The 9,441-nt window shown below is 40.3% G+C and overlaps 1 protein-coding gene across 1 annotated transcript in view; it reads right to left on the reverse strand.

Annotated features, from left to right (window-relative positions):
• IAPP (islet amyloid polypeptide) overlaps positions 1–9,441 on the reverse strand; it is a 29,436-nt gene that overhangs the window by 17,472 nt on the left and 2,523 nt on the right. Inside the window, exon 2 of the mRNA XM_073318600.1 lies at positions 5,252–5,367. The gene's annotated coding sequence lies outside the window, so the exon portion shown is untranslated. The remainder of the gene's footprint in view (positions 1–5,251; positions 5,368–9,441) is intronic.

The raw sequence follows: 9,441 nt of genomic DNA on the forward strand, positions 1-9,441 counted from the left end.
AGCTCTTTCTTGAGTGGCAATAGCTAATTTAAAACCCATCATTTTGTATGCATAGATGGGATTAGTTTTCTGAATGTGCATTACTTTGCACTTACTAACATTGAATTTCATCTGCCATTTTGTTGTCCAGTCATCCAGTTTTGTGAGATTGTACTGCAACTCTTCACAGTCAGCTTTGGACTTAACTTTCTTGACTAATTTTATATTGTCTGCAAACTTTGCCATCTCACTGTTCACCGCCTTTTCCAGATCATGTATGAATATGTTGAATTGCACAGGTCTCAGTACAGATTCCTGAGGGAACCCCGCTATTTACTTCTCTCCATTGTGAAAACTGACCATTTATTCCTACCCTTTGTTTCTTATCTATTAGTCAGTTGCTGATCCAGGAGAAGACCCTTCCCTCTTATCCCAGGACTGCTTAGTTTGCTTAACAGTCTTTGGTGTGGGACCTTGTCAAATGCATTCTGAAAGTCCAACTACACTATATCCACTGCATCAACCTTGTCCACATGCTTGTTGACTCTCTCTAAGAATTCTAATAGGCTGGTGAGGCATGATTTCCCTTTACAAAAGCCATGTTGACTCTTCCCCAACATATTGTGTTTATCGATGTGTCTGATAATTCTGTTCTTTACTATCGTTTCAAACAATTTGCCTGGTTCTGAAGTTAGGCTTACTGGTCTGAAATTGTCAGGCTCACCTCTGGAGCCTTTTAAAAAAATTCGCATTACATTAGCTACCCTCCAGTCATCTGGTGTGGAGGCTGATTTAAGCATAGGTTACATACCACAGTTAGTAGTTCTGCAATTTCAAATCTGAATTTCTTCAGAACTCTTGGGTGAATGCCATCTAGTCCTCGTGACTTATTACTGTTTAATATATCAATTTGTTCCAAAAGCTTCCTCTATTGACACTTCAATCTGGGACAGTTCCTCAGATTTGTCACCTAAAATAATGGCTTAGGTGTGGGGATCTCCCCATATGCTCTGTAGTGAAGAATGGTGGAAAGAATTCATTTAGCTTCTCCACCATGGCATCTTCTTTCTTGAGTGCACCTTTAATACCTTGATCATCCAGTGGCCCCACTGACTGTTTGGCAGGCTTCCTGCTTCTGATGTGCATAACTTTTTTTTTTTGCTATTAGTTTTTATGTCATTAGCTAGTTGTTCTTCAGATTCTTTCTTGGCCTGACTTACTACAGTTTGACACTTGACGTGCCAGAGGTTATGTTCCTTTCTATTTTCCTCAGTAGGATTTGACTTCCAATTTTTAAAAGATGCCTTTTTGCCTCTAACCACCTCCTGTACTCTGCTGGATAGCCATAGTGGCATTTTTGATGCTCTGTTTTTTTTTTATTTGGGATATACATTTAGTTTGAGTCTCTATTATGGTGTTTTTAAATAGTCTCTGTGCAGCATTACTCATTTCAGTATTTCTATGTGAATCTTCAGGGAAATCTCAGGGGTTGCAGAAAATCCCCTAACATTTTTCACAAGAACAATGTCCTGGACAAATTTCAGTTTGCCTATCTACATTCCACTTACAATTTCAACTGGATACAGTTCAGCATTCTTTCTATCATACGCCCTAATTCAGGAAAGCACTGGAGAAAGTACTTTTAGAACATGCTTATGCACCATTAAGGTCAACAGGTTTTAAGCACCTGCTTTAGTCCTGTCCTCAGTAGGGATAGAATAAACATATACTTAAGTACTTTTCTGAATCAGGGTCTTAAATTATTGTCTTGAGTTGCTGAGAACAGTTAAACAGCTACCATATTCAAATTCCTTGGTTCAAGCATTTCAGTGGTTTTGACTGGGAATGCCAAGAACTTTGGGATGTTTTGAGGTGAAAGGTAATGCACAAGTGGATTACACTTTATATTAAGATTCCGTTTGTAAATGGTTTACACAGGCTTAATAAAAGATTAATAGATTTTATAAGGCTGTGTTATAGATGGTTATAAGCATCTCAGTAGGTGTGGCAGAAGACTATAAGCAATTTATTGGCCTGTTGGGTTCTATAATAATCAAAAACAATTGATTCACCAGTTATGAAAACACCTATATGAATTATTTATAAATGGACATTGATATAAAGTGTGATCCACAAAGGCCAGATATTTTTATTATGATAGATTTAAGATACACAATGCTAGCGGAATTCAATCTTTTCATTTCCAGTGTTAAAAGAGAAAATGTGTAACTTCAACATTTATCAGCAAAAATGGCTGTTTTTGGAGATCCTATGAACATTGCCCAATATTTTAAAAACTGGAACCTAAAGTTAGGAAACTAAGTCCATATTTAGGCTCTTAAATAGGTGGCATGACTTTCAAAAGCACTAAATCCACAGTAGCTCCCACTGGGAGATGAGGGTGTTTCACACCTGGCAGGACTCATCAATACAAGAAGAAATCCCTATTTAAAAATGTACTTAGAAATTTTGAGGGTATTACCTTTAAACATTCTGTATGAACCAGGAGACTAACGAGCTGTATGATGATATCAGCGCTCACAAAGCATGTTATCACAAGCCAAAAAACTGGGGCCTGATGGAGAACGTAAGTGAAATGTTTTCAGGTTATATGAACCATTGACTGATGAATCATACTTAATGGCATTTTTCAGAGAGAAAGACTCAGGAGAGACTTTGAAGCTTTTGAACTGCCAGTCAACCTTCAGCACATTTGCTACTTTATGAAAAGTTAAAAGGATGTTCACCTTATAATATGCCTCATTAGCAGAAAACTGACCAACCGGAACACACAACAAATTTCTTTGAATCTTCAGCAGAATATCTTCCTGCCCAAAACTGCATCTTTGGGTATTCACCATTTTTTTTTTCTACAAGTCAATTAATTTGGAAAGCTGCTTTGACAGCTGCAACATTTTATATTTCCTAACATTTAAAAATAGACGTCTGTGTAACAGAATGTCTTAGTAAATTTACCACATGGCTGGAAGACATCAACCTGTTTTATTTTGAAAACAATGATAATACAATACATAATGGAAATTATTACGCTAAATAGTGTTCTGATAGACTTTGGCTTCAATCTAAATAAACAGGGATAATAATTAAAATAAAATAATAGTTAATAGTAGTTTGTACTTATGTCAGTAGTTTTCATCTGAAGAACTGAATGTGCTGAATTAGTATTATTCCCATTTTACAGAGGGAGAAACTGAGGCAGGGGGCGTTTAAGTGTCTTGCCTACAGTCAGACAGCCAGTCAGTGGCCGCCTGGGGAACAGAGCCACACTAACTCCTACATCCATGATCTAACCACTAGGCAATGCAGTCTTTCAGATAAGAATAGACTGTCCCCTAAGCCACCTCACACTCAAAATCTGAATTCAGGGGTTAAAGTAAGAGTGTGAGCATGTGTTTAGGGGAGAGCACAGTTCCTCATCCTCTGCTAAATGCAGACAGAAGCTTTGCCTCCTCTGCCTGGCTTGGGAAAGCAGTGCTCTTGCAAGTTCCCCGGTGCAGTGAGATCTCCCCATCTTGTTTCAACCTATTGTGACAACTTCCTGAACCAACACTACTTTAGATGAAAAAACTTCAATTAACTTGCCTGCTATCTCATTATTTTTCATCCTCACTCTGTATTTCCTAGCTCTAACTGGGCTTGAAAGACCCAGAAAGACCCCCTATACCACAAGAACAACTGTTTTCACTATACCTATTTCCAGGCCAATTAGGGGCCGTATGTATAGGAAACTACATGACAGAGATTGTCTGTGTGAGATTCCCAGCCCGGTTTTGCAGATCATCCCAAAAGGCACAGACATGCATCCACACTTTGTGTACTTATCCAAACGAGAGCAGAGCTCTGAGTGGCAGATTCTGTGCTGTGCCTCACAGGACGTGCAGCACAGAGGGAAGGGTGGCTTTAAGCCACTTGGGTGTCACTCGGATTCTAGGTCAGCAGGCAGCCGACATGGAGGCTACTGTAATTTACAGCTGCCTTACTCAGCGTGCATATGGACTTCACTACATACAAGGGCAGCCCACAACATGGGTGGTGTGTGACTCTTCCATTTGGGGAGGCTGTGTGCACCCAAACCCTGGTCCCGCCCCGAGGCTCATCCCTACTCAGCCTCCTCCCCTTGAAACTCCCCCCACATTCTACCCCTGGTCTCAGACAGCCCCCTCCTCGAGGCCCACCCTGCTGTCACTTATGCCTCTTCACCCCTTCCTCCAGCCCCCTCACCTCCAGCCACTCAACACTTGTGTGCCTATTTGCCCCCTCCACCATTCCCCCCTCACCACTCGAGCCTCTTTGCTCCCTTCCCAGCCCCCAGCCACCGGCTGGCTGGCCAATCACCACTCATGTGCACCTCTTCGCCCCCTCACACAAGACTCCCATGTGAGTGGAGTGGAAATGGGAAGAGGCAAAGACTCGGGGGAAGAAGATGCATGGGAGCAGGGCCTCAGGGCAGAGCTTAGGCTGGGCCACAGCTGGCTGCGGTGCCCACCCTTTCGGTGGCTGCACACTCCAAAGGCAGCGGGCTGGCTGTTTGAGGAGGCTTACCTTCGTCTGGCCTCTTATACCCGCATATGGCCCACAATCTCAGTAATGCTCAGCTCTACTATGGATGCTTCCCTTTTCCCTCCTAGTTCCACTCCAGCACTTCCCTGTGTGTATAGTGCCTCTGCACTGCTCATGTGCTCTACACTGCTCTTGTGCTGGAGGAAAGGCCAGTATGGTCTTTATATGCTACCAGAAAGGTATTTAATATCCCGAGTGGCAGCCAGGATTGGCCCCTGAATCTTCTGAAGTTCATCCGTGGCTACCTAAAAATATTGCTCTGCTTCTAGATTAGTACCAATAGTCTTCCTTGGCTGAAATATAAGATTGAGACTTGGGGTCAAATTCTGCATTTCCTACTCATCACTGGAGATTTTTAAGAGCAGGTTAGACAAACACCTGTCAGGGATCGTCTAGATAATACTTAGTCCTGCCAGGAGTGCAGGGGACTGGACTAGATGACCTCTCGAGGGCCCTTCCAGTCCTATGATTCTATGATTTTACTCAAACAAACTCCCACTGACTTCAACAGGAGAGTTATTTGAACAAGGAGTGCATGGTTTCTCCTCAAAAATTATTATTTTAATACATCCTGCAAACTATAGATTGCAAACTCTTCACAACAGGGGCTGTCTTTATTCTGTATATTGCAGAATGTTAAAATGTGTGTTCAGTGCCTTGTCATAACCATACAGCTAGAATTCCTCCTTACCTGTAAGGGGTTAAGAAGCGCAAATAACCTGGTTGCCACCTGACCAAAAGGACCAATAGGGAAAGAAGATACTTTCACATCTTGGGGGTGGGGGCGAGGCTTTGTTGGTGTGTTCTCTGGGGAAAGCAAAGAAGCATCAGTCAAAAACTCCTTCTCCTATAAACCATCCTGTACAAGTCTCTGATATTACAAAAAGAGTAAGTAAATAAGGCAATGCATGTTAGATTACCTTTTGTTTTCAACTTGTGAATTTTCCCTTTGCTAGAGGGAGGTTTATCCCGTTTTTTTGTGACTTTAAGGTTTTGCCTAGAGGGGAATCCTGTGTGTTTTGAATCTGATTACCCTGTAAAGTATTTACCATCCTGATTTTACAGAGGTAATTCTATTACCTTTTCTTTAAATAAAATTCTTCTTTTAAGAACCTGATTGATTTTTCATTGTTCTTAAGATCCAAGGGTTTGGGTCTGTGTTCACCTGTACCAATTGGTGAGGATATTATTCTCAAGCCTTCCCCAAGAAAGGGGGTGTAGAGTTTGGGGGGATATTTTGGGGGAGTAGGACTCCAAGTGGTCCTTTCCCTGGTTCTTTGTCTAAATCACTTGGTGGTGGCAGCATACTGTTCAAGGACAAGGCGGAATTTGTGCTTTGGGAAAGTTCTTAACCTAAGCTGGTAAAAATAAGTTTAGGGGGTCTTGCATGCGGGTCTCCACATCTGTACCCCAGAGTTCAGAGTGGGGAAGGAACCCTGACAGTGCCAAACAAATAATAATTATTAATAAAAGCATATTTTTGGAGTACACTATAATTTCTTTGAATCAATCTAGCCTAATCTGTATATTTTAAGTATTTCTTCGGCACTCATCCCCTGGGGCTCAAAGGGCTTCTAATGCCCTTTTTAAAATACATTTCTTTATGTATTTGTGATCTGTGAACCTCAAAAGGTTTGAAGGTTCAAGTTTAGATAAACACCCAAAAGTTCAGATGCTTGTTCAATAGCACTTTGATCTAAAAATTGATGAGGAAATCTCACGACCTAGTTGTCTCTCAAGATTTTTGGCAGTTTCTGGTTTGCGCAAGTCAATGATAATCAAAAAAGGCTTGTGGTATGTCTAGAATCCTGCTCAGGCCAAAACGAAGAAGTGCAGAGGCTTGTGAAAATTTAGTCCTTCTCCATCCAAAGGTCAGAAAGTCTGGAATTCCCTATCTCCAGAATCATGGAGAAAAGTTAAGGACAGCAGCCCTTCTTCACATGCAAGCAAAAGCCACAAGTTGCCTTATCTTGTTACAGTTCCGTGTAGTTTTTCAATCTTCATGATGCCATAAGAAAAATAGAACAAAAGAATCTAAATGAATCTTCCATGAAGCCAGAACCCCCTTGGGTACATTGAAAATACAGTTGTGCAAGATGACCAAATTAGGGCAAATTAAAAATGAGTTTGGGAGTATTAAATTTAAGCATAAGTGTACCAGAAGCAAATCTTGTATAATGAGTAATCTGAATCTCTGGAAACGTAGGCATTTGAATGTCAAATCTCAGCTGAGATAAACTAGAATATACAGTAATTTGACATCTTTCTGAAGATGTATTAGTCTTTAAAATAGAAAATGTGGGTATTTTTGTAAACAGAAAAGAGGGCAATTATTTGTTTTAAGATTCTAAAATGCAGATTGTTTGAGACACGCTCAGTGTAAAAGCAGAGCTCTCTAAACTGTGGCCATGGAACCATAACTACTGTAGGCACATGCCATAAATGACTTAAATTGCTGCCTAGATTGTTTTTCTGTGATAAGGAAATAAGTACTTTAAGGGAAATTGTAAAGTATCTGCTATATAGTTTTTATAGATTTATTTATTTTGCTCACTACTGCTTGTAATTCCCTTAAAATTTAGGGCCGGAGTCTGCTGTCCTTACTCACACTAAGCAGAATTTTTCATGAAAATAACCTTGTGGAAGTCTATGGGATTACTTGCGTGAGAAAAGACTCCTCACTTGAGTAAGGGTTGCCCTTAAAAATTACATAATAAGATGCTCTCCTTCAGATTTCATCCAGGTCTATTTAGCAAAGATCAGGACTTTTCTGCTATGGTTTTGTTTGCTTGTTTTCCAAAGCCTAACATGTGTGGGGCATAATTTCAGAAGTTCATGTGCATTAAAATGGACACCTGCATTTATGCATAAGTATGACTGGAATACAAACTTTTGAAAATATGACCCTTTCTGACTCATTGTACAAAAACTTTGACTATTGCTTAGAATAAATAGACAAGAATTAAATAATAAAATATCCTCTAATTAGTTAATGGTTAGAATAGCACAGTAGTTGTGTGTGTGGAGAGAGAGGCATACAGAGGAAGGGATTAGCACCAAGAAACAATGAAAATAGTGTCTGCTAAACATGAAGTGAAGAATAAATAAAAACTGGTTTGAAGGCATGGGCTCTAATGAATTAAAACACCTATCATTGGATTATTTCACCCAGTCCCCCATTGTCTACAAATTAACTTTGTTAGGCTAATTAGGCCTTGCTTCTTCAATCTGATTTGCATGGATGGACTGTTACAGTCACATGATTGACGTCTCTGGAGGGAACGCTCCAAATGCATTGGGGGTAGGGGGAAGGGCAATGCTGCATGGACAGCTGAGTCTCTCTTCTACATGGAAGTGGGTAGATCCGCACACTATGGGTTACTATACACAGCACCCCTAGTACCAGAGAAGTGACTTGAAGCCTTAGGCTGCGTTCAAGTGTTGCTGACTTTTCCAGTGGAAGAGCTGCAGTTTTGACAGAAAGCATACTCTTCATCCACCACCCTGGCCTGCCCACCTTTCAGGAAAAGGAGAGATGGCTACATGGAGACAGAAGCATTTTGCCCTACCATTTTTGACCTTAACATATCTCCCCCATGGCTTTTTAATTGTGCTGTCTTCACTCCACATCATGCAATATGTGGGCAGGGAACATATGGGCCATTATCTTTATGTTTTTCTATTATTCTGTCATTGCTAATATTTTATTCTCCAAAGCATGAGGACTTTGCACAAGAAAACTAAGGGTTAATAGTGTTTCTATTTTTAATTAAATCTAAAAGAAAACCCACCAAATTTTCTTAGCACAACCAGCAAATAGGAGGCCATCATGAATGTAAATTTGAAAGCAGAACTGTAGCTTTCATTAAATTACAACTTTTGTGTGAAATTTTCACATATTGGAAAATTTTCTACAGATTTTCATGCAAACTGTTTCCCTCTATCTGTGAAACTGAAAAGCTATTCTCTCTAAAGTACATATTTATGAGTTTTTGACCTGAAGGCAGGTGGAAGAAAACAGACAACCTCACCATGTGCTCTAGTGGATTGACCACACAGCTTGGGGCCAGGAATTCACAAGTTCCTTCCTCACTGACCTTAATAACACTTAGCACTTATGTGGCTCTTTACATGTATTAGTAGCACACACTGTGAGGAAGGTAAATATCTATGTCCTCTTCTTACATAAGGGTAAAGAAACTCAGTTGTCTTGCCCAAGGTTATATAGGAAGACTGTGTCAGAACTAGAATTAGAATGCATCTCTCCTGATGCTCAATCTAATCCTTAATCTACTAGACCACAGTGCCCCCTGGACAAATATCATATACCCTCTCCCTGTTACAGCCACTAAAGCTTCCCAAAACTGGCCAAACTACACTCGACTTTCAGTATGTGCTAGCATGGATGAGTATGTCATGCTGTATGGTAGCTGTCATAACGCAATATGTAGGATTAGCTCTGCTACATTTCTGCTATGTGACCTTGGGCAAGTGTCTTCATCTCTCCCTGTTTCTCATCCGCTCCACTATCCATTTTGTCTGCTTACATTAGATTACATGCTTACATGTCTGCTTTGGGGCAGGGATTGTCTCTCACTATAGGTTTGTACAATGCCTCACTCAGTGGGGCTCTGACCTCTGTTGTGGCCTCTAGACTTATGGTAATAAAAGAATAAGATGTCTGAACCCACAGAACTATAATTTATCATATAAATGACTTAAATTGTGGCCCCTTCAAATATATTGATTAATCCATTATTTTCAACATGGGCATATCTGAGCTCAGTATAGAGGCCCAGAGTATGAACATAAGCAGAAAATTGCTCCTATCAAATCAAGCTGAATTAAAATCTGAAACTGCAAATGTTTGACTAGAACAGA

Source organism: Lepidochelys kempii, chromosome 1 (assembly GCF_965140265.1).
Source record: "Lepidochelys kempii isolate rLepKem1 chromosome 1, rLepKem1.hap2, whole genome shotgun sequence".
In the NCBI taxonomy this organism is placed as follows: Eukaryota; Metazoa; Chordata; order Testudines; family Cheloniidae; genus Lepidochelys; species Lepidochelys kempii.